The 15842-nt window shown below is 37.4% G+C and overlaps 1 long non-coding RNA gene across 1 annotated transcript; it reads left to right on the forward strand.

Moving 5' to 3' along the window:
* The first annotated feature begins 1926 nt into the window (after positions 1–1926).
* Positions 1927–12770, forward strand: LOC104084535 (uncharacterized). The gene is made up of 5 exons (XR_683636.4): positions 1927–2113; positions 4112–4194; positions 4647–4758; positions 11700–11767; positions 12253–12770. It is a non-coding gene; the product is annotated as an uncharacterized lncRNA (long non-coding RNA).
* Positions 12771–15842: the final 3072 nt, after the last annotated feature.

Genomic DNA, 15842 nt, shown 5'->3' on the forward strand with positions numbered 1-15842 from the left:
AGTGAGATGAAGCCACCCCACAAAGTGTTGTTCGAATTTGTAAACAAATGTGCGCTGCCTAAGCAGGAAAGGAGACATATTGCCACATTCATGGATCTGGTCCTTATGAAATATTTGGACAGTGGGTGGCAAATCAATTGGCCTGGATTTATAATCCAACTTCTTGATAGGGTTCTAAATGGCACCAAGACTCATGACATACCCTATGGCTTTATTCTCACGGTTGTACTTACGCACTTCAAAGTACCCATCAAGAAATGGGAGGTTGGTACAAGCAAGGATCATTTTGGAGTAAATACTCTGACTGCTTGTGACTATGAAGTCCAAACCACTCCTAAAGAATCTGGTTCATTCCAAAAGGTACAAGTGAATAGCAAAGTGCGAGCCTTGGTGCAAGAGAGTGGGGCTAAGGATGCTAAGATTAATAGGCTGAAGAAGAGGTTGGCAGAAGTGGAGACTGAGAGAGATGCTCTCAGAGCTGAGCTGGCAAAAGAAAAGGAGAAGAATGATAGCATTCTTCAGGATATGCTGAAACTACTCCAAGCCAAAAACCAAGAATCTAGTCTTTCCCAGCCTTAAGCCTCCTGGCCTAGAGTATATCAACCAGTGACCCAATTCGGGATTTTTTTTGTTTCTTTTGCTCATGTTCCAATGATTTTATTTCTTCTTATGCTTTGTGGTAGGATCTTATCAATCAATGAAATTCATTGTCTTTTGCTCTAACTGTTTGTTTATATTTCTTAGATGGCTAATATCCTTAGATTGATATATGATGATTAATCCATGATTATATGTGAAGTAGCCCTAGTGGCCATGAGTAATTTCTATTTAAAATATGTTTATCTAACATTATTATGCAACTTTTCGATGATGCCAAAGGGGGAAAAAGGTTATGCTTTCACTTTGGACAGTGATGTTTATAGCCTAATGAACCTGATCCTTGATGATAAGTGACTTTAAAAAGGTAAAATGTTCTAACATTGTGTTGATGTTGGGCTGAATTGAAACAGGGCCTAAGCTTATGAAAAGCACAGAGTTTTCCATCATCAAAAAGGAGGAATTTATTGGCCCAAGTGAAGTTTTATTTTGAAGATTGACAAAGGAAGCTCAGGAATGAACCAGGTCTATTCCCTGTGTACACAGACACGGGCAGATTCGAGCATGAGGATGCACGTGAAAGAGATAAGCTTAACTTGTTATATCTGATATCTCCTGATGAAAAAAGTTGCATATTTGATAAGGAGAAGGACTTCTTACTCAAAGAGAACACTATCCAAGATAAGGGAAGAGTTAGAAGTTGAGGATAACTAGAACTCTTCCACCAAGGAAGAGTAGCATTAGAACTCTAGTTGTTTCTTATTACACTAACTCTATATATTGCAGGATGTTCTCATTCTACAGGGACACGCACAAAAGCAGAAGTTAAACGTGAGTTTAGAGCAAAATAGCAAGGCATTTTGCAAGCAATTCTTGTGTGATTCAAGTGTGCGAACCTGAAGCTACGTGGACCAAATAGAAGAATCAGTTCCAAGTGTCTGTCTTTTATTCTAGTTCAATTGTAGTAGGTGATTTTCAAATTGTACCTTTCAGCTTTATCTAAAAGCAATTGTAACAGGTACTCTGAGTATTCAACTTAGAGTTAACTTGAAGTTATTGCAACAGTTAGAGGCTAGTTGCCACAACGTGATTAGAGGTAATCCTTAGATTTACAAAGAGTTTTTGTAAATGTTGTTTTAGCTCAGTGATTTAGTGAAGTATTGGGAAAAATCCTATTGAGTAGTAAGTCGTGGTTTTTTCACCTTTTGAGCCAGGTGTTTTTCACGTAAAAAAAATACTTGTATTTTTTTACTTTTCGTGTTTACTATTTCAACAACAGTAGGTTAAGGAACATTTAGAAGAACCAAGTGCTTCTATATTCAATGCACGTGAAAATTGGACACCACACAAATCACCGTCTTGTGTGGCATTTACATATAAAATATCAGGAGTGTTACAAGGAATTAAACACCTTCTTTCCATTTTCCTCAGCAATGCATGTGTTTCGTTCCTGTTTTACAATAAAGTTTTGGACATCTTGAATTTTTGGGTGGTTTTTGTCTCGAGTTATCTTCTGGTGAGTTCTTTTTTCTTAGATCTATTTTTTCTACTGAATTTTTATTTTTAGTATTCATATTTCTCTGCGTAGTGCTTCTTTGTTTAAGATTTTGGATAAGGAATATTTGCATACTTGATTACAACTTCTATCTTGAGACGCTACATCTTTTAATTTCTCTGTTTTGTTGCCCATCTTGGACATGCATGTTGTGATTTGATAAAATATTAGAGATTCTATTGTTGCCCATAAAGTGTTTGATAAAATTACATATGAAAGTCGTGCCTACTGCCATCAGAAAATAGCTCTAGCATTAGCTGCTAATATACTGTGACTTAGTTCTTAAAAACTTGAAAAGGAGGAACAGAAAGACTCATGAAGCTAAATGAATTAATTATTGCTTAGTGCTTTAAAAAATGTGCGTGGTCAATCACATATTTCCGACTTCGTGTTTTTTCGAAATACCTTTATGGCTACTTCGTCTTCTCTATTTTTTTCATGCTTGGAGCAGCAGCAACAACAACGATAACAAATAAGTATAATCTCATTAGTGGGGTCTGGGGAGCAACAACGACAACAACCCAGTATAATCCCACTAGTGGGGTCTGGGGAGGGTAGTATGTACGCAGACCTTACCCCTACCCTGGGGTAGAGAGGCTGTTTCCTATAGAAACTCGTCATCCTTCCCTCCAAGAACTCCTCACTATGCTCTTGGGTGACTCGAACTCACAACCTCAAGCTTGGAAGTGGAGGGTGCTTACCATCAGAGCAACCCACATTGTCAACAATATTCTGTTTCGTCGGTTACTTTGTTTCATGTGAAGAGAAAACGTTCTTCTTTGATGGAACAATTATGCTCTCTAGTGTGTGAAATTGGAGAGATGCCAAAGTACGGATGGTTGCTGTCAGAGCAAGTAAAATTATATTCGAGCCAGAAAATCATTAAGTAATGCATGTCTCTGTTACTTTTCATTGATAATGAGGTTATGCAGACCATTTTTTAAGCTTAGGCTGGTTATTTTGAAAATAACCGAGGTTATGTTGTTCTTGAGTTCGTGAACCTGTCATCGATAGACTGAAAGGTGCACCTATATTCTATGCAAGAAAGGGCTCAAGGGCTTTTCAAGAAAGTCGGAATAAATGGAATTTGCATATATTTGAGAGTTTTCATTATTAAACAAGAAACATAATAGTAGCAATGAAGGTGTTCATCAGCTAGAGTCGTCTACATATATTTATCTGAAAGGAATTTTCTTCTTAAAATTATCTAGAAGCAAAGATTTCTGTCTTCTATACCTTTATTCTTATTTTCTAATAGTCCATTTCTACATCAATCACGGCTCACAATCGTTTGGTGCAACATATAGTGGCAGAGCAAACATCCGAGTTTGAGAAGTTATCAGCTGTTCACGATGACAATAAATAAGTAGTGTATAATCTTGATACTGAACTACGTAGTTTAGCTTTAGCATCTATACATTATTTGTTATCCTGATTACTCTGGGGAAACTTGAAAGATTGTTTATCTTGTTGAATGTGTTAACTGGTTGAAATATGCATTGTCCCTTGTTAAGTTATTGTGTGGAGTTCACTTTAAAGTTACTGCATAGTCTAGCTTTCTTATATAAAATTCTTTCCATATGTATGCGGTTCAAAAAGTTCAGTAAATGCTATTTTTATTTTTAGGAAGCAATGCTAAAATTTTGTTCTTTTTCTCTCTGCCAAGTATCTGTGTAACTTTCATGCCTCTTCCAAACGCTTGAGAAACTACATGTCTTTAAACTTAGAAGGAGCCATATGCTTGAGAATTGAGGTAACTTACCTCATTATTCTTTTGCTTGAGCATGTCTGGATGACACAGTGGGGGATCAAGTCACATGGCTTTTCATATGTTTGTCTTAAGGGCTACGAAGTGTGAATCATCTGATTTACGTTGTGAAATTTCGATCTACAATGAGAAATGAGAATAAGTGGAAGAATGCAATTTTATCGGACTAATTCTGCATTTGGCCAACTTAGGTATTTGTGCAATATCATCAATCATTGAAGGGAAGGATATAATGAAATTGCAACATCCTGGTTTTGTATTTGACTAATTTCTGGTGAGTGTTATGTTTTAAAGTTAGTGTTCTCTACTAAAAGGTTTTAAAAAAATCTCCTCTAAAACCAGCTTCAAAAGCTCTAAGCCAGCTTTGTAAAGCTTTAAAAGTCTTCTCTTAATTACAAGAATTGAATGTCCAACCAATATTAATTTGTCGTATTTAGGTGGTCAAGTTGAGATACTGTATAGAAATTGAGAAGACAAAGTTGATATAGTGTTTGTGTTAGCATAAGTGAAATTTCTTTTGTACAAATGCTAAGCTGCAATTGTCAGGGAAACAACTTATTAAAGTGAAAGTAACAACTCAAACAATGTTTCATTCTTCTTTTTGTTGAAGAGTCGATATTCTCTACTCTCTGAGTTATCGAGCTGATTTTACTTTCAAGTTTTAACTGAAAAAAAGAACTTCGTGCTTGCAAAAGTGATATATAACTTCCTCTTCCATGATTACAGATGAGATGTTTATCAATGGTCTTCTCAAGCTTTTTACATTTCAACTAAGAAGCATTTCCAGAGGCGTGCAACGCAACAACAAGTTATTTACGAGATAAAAAGAGGGGTCTGCGTAAGTCATTTGAATAGTTGGATATGTCATTGCTTTCAGTTTCTGGTGGGACATATGAACACTAAAGATTGAAGATGAAGACACAACCAAAATTTGTTATTGAGAGAAAATTGAAGATGTGGAATTTTGCCAAGGTGGAGATTTGTTGAAATTGGCAAAAGTACCACATCGGTGGATGACAATTTTGAATGAGAATTTCACCCTATAAAAGGAGGCCTAATGTTTAGGATTTAAATACACCTCTCATTTGCCTTTTATCTTCTTAAGGCATTTGTATCTTCTCTCTTTAGTATTATTTCACTTGTAATTTTGGAGTGGAATAAAATATTGATTGTGTCCGAGGAAGTAGGCAAAATTGGCCGAACCTCGTAAATTCTGGTGTTCTTTTATTGTTGTCTTATTGTCTTGTTTATTATTTAGTGGTTGTCATAATTTTTGGTATAGTAGTTGTGACTCATTCACACTATATACATTTGGCTTCCGCAACAATTGGTAACAATTGGTATCAGAGCCAAGGTACTGTCTAAGTATGCTCTGTGGTTGCAGCATAGTCTGATCTTCCACATCAGAAAAGATCTATCTTGGTAACTGAGTCAAGGTTCTATCTGAGTATGCTCTGTGGTTGCAGCTTAGTCTGATCTTCCACACCAGAAAGGAAATAATCTTGATTTGTGTCGTCAGCTACTAAATAATATTTGTGTCAAAATGGGAGACAGTAAACAAGAAGAATCTACATCAAGTGTCAATAATACGTCATCGTTGGCATCTTCGCTTATGACAAGAATTGTGTCAAATGCGAAATTTGCGGTAGAAATTTTTGACGGGTCAGGACATTTTGGGATGTGGCAAGGCGAGGTTCTAGATGTTCTTTTTCAACAAGGGCTAGATCTTGCCATTGAAGAAAAGAAGCCAGATGTTATTGGAGAAGAAGATTGGAAAATTATCAATCGTGTTGCTTGCGGTACCATTCGATCCTACCTTGCTAGAGAGCAGAAATATCCATACACAAAGGAAACTTCTGCAAGTAAATTATGGAAAGCACTGGAGGATAAATTTTTGAAGAAAAACAGTCAAAATAAATTGTACATGAAGAAGAGACTGTTTCGCTTTACCTATGTTCCTGGTACCACAATGAATGAACATATCACCAGTTTCAATAAGTTGGTCACAGATTTGCAAAATATGGATGCAACTTTTGATGATGGTGACTTGGCCTTGATGTTATTGGGGTCACTTCCTAATGAGTACGAGCACCTTGAAACTACTCTACTCCATGGAAATGACGAAATTTCTCTCAGAGAAGTTTGTTCAGCTTTGTACAGCTATGAACAAAGAAAGGGAGAAAAACAGAAGGGCGGAGAAGAAGAAGCACTAATTGTGAGGGGTCGTCCTCAAAATCAAACGAGGACTAAGAAGGGAAGATCCAAGTCGAGATCTAGACCCAGCAAAGATGAATGTGCCTTTTGTCGAGAAAAGGGGCACTGGAAGAAAGACTGTCCGAAGTTGAAGAATAAGGCCAGACATAACAATGGAAAGGCCATTATGGATTCAAATGTAGCTGATTGTGATGATTCAGACTTCTCATTAGTTACAACAGAGTTATCAACATCATCAGACATATGGTTGATGGACTCGGCTTGTAGCTACCATATGTGTCCCAACAAGGACTGGTTCGTGAATTTTCAAGAAGGAGAATATGGAGTCATCCACACAGCGGATAACAGCCCTCTTACCTCATATGGCATTGGTTCAATAAGATTAAGGAGCCATGATGGAATGATCAGAACATTAACAGATGTTCGATATGTACCGGGTTTGAAGAAGAATCTCATCTCTGTGGGAGCCCTAGAATCAAAAGGGTTCAAAATCATTGCAGAAAATGGAGTGATGAGAATATGCTCCGGTGCACTAGTGGTAATGAAGGCCAATCGGAAGAACAATAACATGTACTGCTATCGTGGTAGCACAGTTATTGGGACAGCAACAGTGACATCCAGTGATGACAAAGAGGCAGAAGCAACCAGGCTATGGCACATGCGCTTGGGACATGCTGGAGGAAAATCCTTGAAAGCTTTATCTAATCAAGGATTGTTAAAAGGCGTAAAGACTTGCAACTTGGAGTTTTGCGAGCATTGTGTCAAAGGGAAACAGACAAGGGTTAAATTTGGTATAGCGATCCATAATACTAAAGGCATTTTGGATTATGTACACTCTGATGTTTGGGGTGCTTCCAAAACACCTTCATTGGGTGGGAAGCACTATTTTGTAACCTTTGTTGATGATTTTTCCCGAAGAGTGTGGGTGTATACAATGAAGAGGAAAGATGAAGTGTTGGGAATTTTTCTCAAATGGAAAACGATGGTGGAGAATCAAACAGGCAGGAGGATCAAGTGTATTCGCACAGACAATGGAGGTGAATACAAAAATGATCATTTCAATAAGGTCTGTGAAAATGATGGCATCGTCCGACACTTCACTGTCAGAAATACACCACAACAGAATGGAGTGGCAGAACGTATGAACCGGACTTTACTGGAGAAGGTACGGTGTATGTTGTCCAATGCTGGCTTGGGCAAAGAATTTTGGGCTGAGGCAATTACATATGCATGCCACCTCATTAATCGTCTACCATCTGCTGCTATTGATGGCAAGACACCATTTGAAAAATGGTATGGAAAACCTGCTGTAGATTATGATTCTTTGCACGTGTTTGGCTCAATTGCATACTATCATGTGAAAGAGTCAAAATTGGATCCGAGAGCAAAGAAGGCTATATTTATGGGGATTACTTCTGGAGTCAAAGGATACCGCTTATGGTGTCCAGAGACAAGGAATATTATATTCAGCAGAGATGTTACCTTTGATGAATCTACCATAACAAATAAGATGACAGTTGAAGATGTCAAACAAACTGGTGGTGCATCAAAGCAGGTGGAGTTTGAGGGAAAATTTATTTTTCCTACACAAGAAGCAGAGGAGGAAACTCATGAAGATTACCCTCTGGAAGAAGAGCCAGTAGAAAGGGAGATTCCAACTCAGGAACCTCGACAACAACTTGAATCAATAGCAACCAGCAGGCCAAAAAGGACAATAACGAAACCTGTTCGTCTTATAGAGACGGTTGCTTGTGCAACCTCAATTGTAGCTGATGGTGTTCCTACCACTTATAAAGACGCAATCCAAAGTTCAGAAGAAGATAAGTGGAGGATTGCCATGAATGAAGAAATGCAGTCCCTTCATCAGAATCATACATGGAAATTGGCCAATCTCCCGAAGGGAAAGAAAGCAATTGGGTGCAAATGGGTATTTGCAAAGAAAGAAGGATTTCCTAACCAAGAAGATGTTCGCTACAAAGCAAGATTGGTGGCCAAAGGATATGCTCAAAAGGAGGGAATTGATTACAATGAAGTATTTTCTCCAGTTGTAAAACATTCCTCCATTAGAATTATGTTGGCTTTGGTAGCACAGTTGGATTTGGAACTAGTTCAGATGGATGTAAAAACTGCGTTTTTACATGGAAACTTGGAGGAGGAAATCTACATGACTCAGCCAGAAAGGATTCAAAGTTGCTGGAAAAGAAAATATAGTATGCAAACTTGAAAAATCGTTGTACGGATTGAAACAATCTTCTAGACAATGGTACAAGCGATTTGACAAGTTTATGTTGCGGCAAGGGTACAAGAGAAGCAAATACGATCATTGTGTGTATTTGCGCAAACTTAATGATGGTTCCTTTGTATATCTTCTCCTATATGTTGATGATATGTTGATAACTTCCAAGAATTCGGAAGAAATTGATAAGTTGAAGATTCAACTGAAGGAGGAGTTCGAGATGAAGGATCTGGGTGAGGCAAAGAAAATTCTTGGCATGGAGATAATAAGAGATAGACGTACAAAGAAACTCTGTTTATCTCAGAAAGAATATTTGAAGAGAGTACTAAAGCGTTTTGGCATAGATAAGAAGACTAAGCCAATTAGTACGCCACTTGCTCCCCATTTTAAGCTAAGTACTACTATGTCGCCAAAGGATGAAACTGAACAGGAGTATATGTCAAGGGTACCATACGCAAATGTTGTTGGTAGCTTGATGTATGCAATGGTTTGTACGAGACCTGACATTTCACAAGCCGTTGGAGTTATTAGCAGATATATGCATAATCCAGGAAAGGAGCATTGGCAAGCTGTGAAATGGATTCTACGGTATATTCATAGTACTGTAGATGTTGGGTTAGTTTTTGAGCAGGAAGGCAATCGGTCTGTAGTTGGATATTGTGACTCAGATTTTGCGGGTGATCTGGACAAACGAAGGTCAACTACTGGTTATGTGTTTACTTTTGCAAAGGCACCAGTTAGTTGGAAGTCTACTTTGCAGTCAACAGTTGCTTTGTCTACAACAGAGGCAGAGTACATGGCTATTACGGAGGCTGTGAAGGAGGCAATTTGGCTTCAGGGGTTGCTAAAGGAGCTTGGTATTGAACAAAAAAATATTACAATTTTTTGTGATAGTCAAAGTGCTATTCAATTAGCGAAGAACCAAGTTTATCATGCAAGGACGAAGCACATTGATGTTCGGTATCATTTCGTACGAGAAATCATAGAAGAAGGTGGAGTCACGGTGAAGAAAATTCATACTACGGAGAACCCTGCTGATATGCTGACAAAAGTGGTGACTGCGGTCAAGTTTCAACATTGTTTGGATTTGATCAACATTGTTGAACACTAAAGATTGAAGATGAAGACACAACCAAAATTTGTTATTGAGAGAAAATTGAAGATGTGGAATTTTGCCAAGGTGGAGATTTGTTGAAATTGGCAAAAGTACCACATCGGTGGATGACAATTTTGAATGAGAATTTCACCCTATAAAAGGAGGCCTAATGTTTAGGATTTAAATACACCTCTCATTTGCCTTTTATCTTCTTAAGGCATTTGTATCTTCTCTCTTTAGTATTATTTCACTTGTAATTTTGGAGTGGAATAAAATATTGATTGTGTCCGAGGAAGTATGCAAAATTGGCCGAACCTCGTAAATTCTGGTGTTCTTTTATTGTTGTCTTATTGTCTTGTTTATTATTTAGTGGTTGTCATAATTTTTGGTATAGTAGTTGTGACTCATTCACACTATATACATTTGGCTTCCGCAATAATTGGTAACAGGGTTTGATTTTCTTTCGTGGAAAACGTAAAGGCAGGCTATAACTAAAGAATTTGCATAGTATAGGTTGAAGAAGCCAAGTCCAATGTCAAAAAATAATTATTGATTTTCTAAGTTGCTCTACTTTTGATCTATTACCAACCAAATAGCAGAAGCTTATGCAATTAGTTTTATCATCTGCTGGTTTTCCTAGAAAATCTGCTTGAAGTTGTTTCTATAATATTTGCATGGAAATGAAACGTAGTTCCTATGTTTCTGCTTTGCACCCCTTCCACTTAAGCTCATTTAATTGTCGCGAAATATTGTATTTATGCAGATGTTTGATTAGGCAATATTAACTTTATTGTATGTTACTGCTAAAGAATTGGGGACTTTTTATCTTTCTTTTTTAGTGCATGATGCATATGAACTTTACATTTGTCAGCTGAAGCATATTAATATAAGAGCTTATAGCTTCCTGGTTGGCTGAAAATTAAATAAATCTTACCTGTATCTTACAGGCTGTAAGTATTAATGACTAGCAATAGAATGAGTTAGTGGCATGTTTCTACGCTTAACTGACCTGGTCAAAGCAGTCAAAGATGGAAAGAACAAACTTTCAGCTGCCTATATTAACTGACTCTATGCCAGGAATTGCTCAAACCATATTTCGTGGACCTTGATCTTAGTTCTCCGGATCAGACCTGTAACGACCTGACTTGTCGTTTTCAGAATTTAAGCCCCATTTGGCGGTATAAGGCCCTGAGCAGCTTCTTATTATGTGTATTGACTTGCGTTCGTGGTTGAATTCAGTTACCGGATGATTCAGAGTGATTTGGGACACTTGGTCCCCAAAACGGAAGTTTAAGTCTTAAGATTTTTACCGTAATCGGAACTGTGTGAAGACGACTCCGGAATGAAATTTTGATGATGCCAATAGCTCCGTATGGTGATTATGGACTTAGGAGCGTGTCCGAAAAATTATTTGGAGGTCTGTAGAGGAATTTGGCTTGAAATGACGAAAGATGAATTTTTGAAAAGTTTGACCGGGAGTTGACTTTTTGATATCGAGGCCGGAATCTGATTCTTGAAATTGGAATAGCTTCGTTATGTCAATTATGACTTGTGTGCAAAATGTGAAGTCATTCTAGATTGATTTGATGTGTTTCGGCACAAAATATAGAATTTGAAATTTCAAAATTTATTAGGCTTGAATTGGGGTATGATTCGTGACTTTGATGTTGTTTGATGTGATTTGAGGCCTTGAGCAGGTTCGTGTTATGTATTGGGACTGGTTGGTACGATTGGACGGGGTCCTGGGGGCCTCGGGTTTGATTCGGGGTGGTTCCGAACCAAGTTTGGGTGTTTTGATGTTGCTGGTTGCTGGTTCTGGATAAAGTCCAAATTCGTCTCATTTTTTCATTTTTGGACCAAGGAAGCTCGGGTGAGGCGATTTTTCTAGAGTTTTTCAAGGGAAACGTTGGGGTAAGAATTTCTAACTTGATTTTGGTTAAATTACATGAATCTATTGTTGTTTTTATCACTAAATTTATGAATTGGGTTGAAAATGGTAGAAATCCTTTAGACTTTAATTTAAGATTTGAAGGGCGATCCGTTATCGGAATTTGATAATTTTGGTATGGTTGAACTTTTATCGGAATGGGTGTTCGAATTTCATAAAAAATTTATCGGGTTCCGAGGGGCGGGCCCCGCGCTGACTTTTTAGAATAAAATTTTAAGTTAGTGTTTTATTATCCGGAATTGTTTCTGATGAATTTTAATGAAGTGATACAATTAATTTGGATAGATTTGAGCTGTCCGGAGGTCAATCCAAGCAAGAAGGCGATTTTGGAATATCGGCACAACTTCAATAAGGTAAGTGTCTTGCTTAACCTCAAGTGGGGAAAATACCCTTAGGCATTGAGTATTATGTGGAAATTGTGTAATTGAAAACCATGTACGCGAGGTGACGAGTACGTACTTGGTTTATATGTGCATATTTCATTGATTAAAATCCTTAGACGCCCTTATATATTAAGTTGGAAATTATTAGCACTTATTAAATCCTCTATTTGTCATGCCTAGATCCCTGTTTGTTAAAATTATTTTTATATGATGATTTGGTATGATTTCCACCTTGAACTTATGTGAAATATTATTTTGTTGAGTTGTTCACTCCCGGATATTTTTGTTAAAATTTTTGTGCATATTATGGTTGAGCCATGGGCTCCTTATTGTGAAAAATGATGTATTATTGGTTTCCGTAGCAATTTGAAATATTTGAGTACTTGATGAGCCATTTATGATATATGATCACTTGATGTACAGTTGTTGAAATCATATTTACTTTGGGATTACAGAACGGTATTCTGGGAGATCCCTCTGCCCTGCATATTACTTTGGGACTACGGAACGGTATTCCGGGAGTTCCCCCTACCTTGCATATTTACTTTGGGACTACGGAACGGTATTCTAAGAGATCCCCCTGCCCTGCATATTTACTTTGGGACTATGAAACGGTATTTCGGGAGATCCCCATGCCTTGCATATTTACTTTGGGACTACGGAACGGTATTTCAGGAGATCCCCCTGCCCTACATATTTACTTTGGGACTATGAGGCGGTACCTCGGGTGTGCCCTTTGTTGATATTTTTCTATGGATGCACTTGCCTTTGGTTATTTTTTTTTTTCGTGATATGTAAATTCTTGTGTTCTTCCGTGATGTATTATTTGATTTTATTATGTGTTTTTCATTCCTTGTTGTATTGTATTGCCTTTGGCTCCTTGTACAAGATTCTACAAATTTGTGTTTATGGTTTTTACTGGTTTTCGAGAATTGAGTTGTTTCGAATAAAAGAAATTGCTATTATATTTTAATTTAATAAATTTTACATCTAAATTAGTAGTTATCGGATGCTTTATTTTTATTGGAATGTCATTTTCTTCAGCCAAATGGTTTCTAAAATAAATTCATTCCTTTGTTGATTTCTTACTTGATTTAAAGATTTTAACCTTACTTTAGTGAAAATAAATTGATCTTGCGGATCTTATATACATTGATATTTTGACACGTGGGTGGTCCGTGTGATGGTGATAGAAATATGGGCACGAGGTGCCGTAAAAAAAATGAAAGTGGGCTAAGATCCGTAATTTTTATGATTGTGAAATGAGGTGTCATATGGTGACTTTTACTTGAAAATATATTTATTGGAAAGTATTATATCCTGAAAATTATTATTTGAAAAACATATAGGCGAAAGAATTTATATTTGAAGGACTTGATTAATTGGTTGTACCTGTGTTCCTTATTCGTCTGAGCAATAATTATGATGTTTTTGTTGCATTGTTGTTATATCACTGGTTGATTTTGTTGTTATCATTGCTAGTTATTTTCCAGTATTATTTTGTATACTATATTGCACAGGTTATTAGACTAGTGAGTGTCTTGATTGTACCTCGTGTCTACTCCACTGAGGTTAGTCTTGATACTTAGTGGGTACCGACCGTGGTGTACTCTTACAACACTTCTGTACATTTTTGTGCAGAGCCAGGTATTGAAAGTATCTGACCCGGACAGAGTTAGAGTGTGATCGCAAGAATTCAAGGTAGAGCTGTTTGGTCGTCGCAGTCCCTTAGAGTCTGTTCATTTCATTGTATTGTTAATTTTTAATCAAACAGTATTGTATATTTGGTCCTCGTGATCATATCATATATTCAGCTAGAGTTCGTGACTCAGTACTACCAGTCTTGGGAGGGTGTATATTCTTATTTGTCCCGCTGTTAGTTTTGATTACTTATTTAATTAAAAAAAATGGCTTCAAAAATGTAATTGAAATCGGCTTACCTAGTATTAGAGACTAGGTGCCATCACGACGCCTGTGGCGGGATTTTTGGTCGTGACAAGTTAGTATCAGAGCTTTAGGTTCATAGGTTCTACGAGTCACGAACGAGTTTAGTAGAGTCTTGTAGATCAGTACGGAGACGTCTGTACTTATCTTCGAGAGGCTACAAAGCTAGTAGGAAGAATTCACTTCTTTATCGTGCGACATTTATTCAGCTTGAAGCATATATCTTATTTTCTTTTGCATCCACTCGTGTATGAAATTGCGCACTCGGTATCAACTATGCGCCAACGGTTTGTGATACCACCGAGGGGTTATAAGGGTGCCAGGTTTGTTCAATCATTGTTACAACATGTCGCCCAGATCGAGGATGCGGAAGTATTTAGAGATTATTCAGTTGTGCACATGGGGGTGCAGCAGATTCTGACATCTGGTTAATAAGTATGATCTTAAGAAGGTTTAATTAATTACCTAATCGTCACAATCGTAGTAGGGTCACGAGGTGGATGTATATATGAAGATAGTTGGTGGTATTAGAGACTATGTAGTTCGTATGGGATTTCTATTTAGCGAAGGGTACATACTAGCAGTCAAGGCACTGGAGAAAGCGAGTTTAACTGTCACGCGGGTGACATGCGCAAAATAAATGGCTTGAGGTGTCTTATGACCGGTGAAGGTTAGTATTGTGGACCATCGGCATGTGCCCTATGGCTTCGCGCCAAGTGAGGGGAGTCCACTATCAACGATCAGATTGCGGGGTCATGTGTTATATCAGTTTTGGCCTGAGATGTATTTACGTGGTAATGAAAGGTTCTCCGAAACTTGTATATGAGTAAGGGGTGAGATTTGTATGGGATGATGCTGGGGCTTGCGGTATTCCTGCGTCCTTAATAATTCTACATTTCAGTACCAACGGGGTCACATCAACAATTTCAAAATATTCGGGGTGCTACAGTAAGTTCTTTTAATGCACCATCGGCACGGGGCTCTTACAGTGGTTATTCCAGTTAATACTCCACGTGCATGGTCAGTTAGAGGTGGAGAACAGGCAGGTAGAGGGTGCCTAAGAGGTGGAGGCCCGACCCGTTGATATAATCGCTATGATTTTGGTTGAGGCCGATACACCAGATAGTGTCGTTACAGGTACGATCCTGATTCTGTTATAAGAGGATATTTTTCCTTAATTTGATTCGGTTCTGAATATTAAGGTGAGTCCCCCTATTATGCTCTACTTATGGGTGAGCTTCATAAATTTGTGACTCACTTATTTGTTTATCCCTGTTGGGAGATTTAAAGATGTGAGCCCGTATCTGTCATTTTATTTTTGTGCACCATTTAGGGCTATAAGTCCAAAAGAAAAATTTTATTATTCATTACAGTGGGTTTTGATGTGATTTCGGAATAATTGATTTCAATTTTTATTAATTATATGCGCTACCGGTATGAGGGTTCGTTATGTGTTACGAAAACTGTTTACGAAATTTATTGAAAAGAAGAAAGAAAGGAAATTGAAATTCAGTTGGCACAATGTGCAAAATACTTGTGATTCAGAGTTGAGGACGAGATCCTCGTATTTTTACATGATGTGAAATATTTAAACCGGGCTACAAGCCGCGGTGGAAGTTATATAAGGACGAGGTCCTTGTGGTGAAATATATATGAGTTTAAAATTCTCCCTTTGTGAAATGTAATTTGTACAATAATATTAATAGGGAGTCATGTCTGTTAGGCTTATCTGATAATTCTTGTATATTTTTTGTGTATATTCAGCTATTTTCTACGTAAACATTGAGTTTTAACCTATAAGATGAGTGCCCAGGTGGCGTTTAATGTGACTCGTTAAATCAGGCAAATAGTTATGAGGTCTTCATGCCTCACATTATGTTGTCAGTGTTGTGAAAAATTTGAAACGAGGTACTGGTTAATATGAGATTAATTGATGATGTTGGAATTAATTATGAACAGATTTTAAGACCTGAGATGTGGTGATGAGTATACATATGATGTACTTCATGTCCTGATATCATAATGATAATACAATGCTTGTAATGCTGAGATCAGTGTTATTGATATATACCTTGTGGATGTGTTGTTAGGAGTCATTTTG

This window comes from Nicotiana tomentosiformis, chromosome 12 (genome assembly GCF_000390325.3).
Source record: "Nicotiana tomentosiformis chromosome 12, ASM39032v3, whole genome shotgun sequence".
Taxonomy (NCBI): Eukaryota; Viridiplantae; Streptophyta; class Magnoliopsida; order Solanales; family Solanaceae; genus Nicotiana; species Nicotiana tomentosiformis.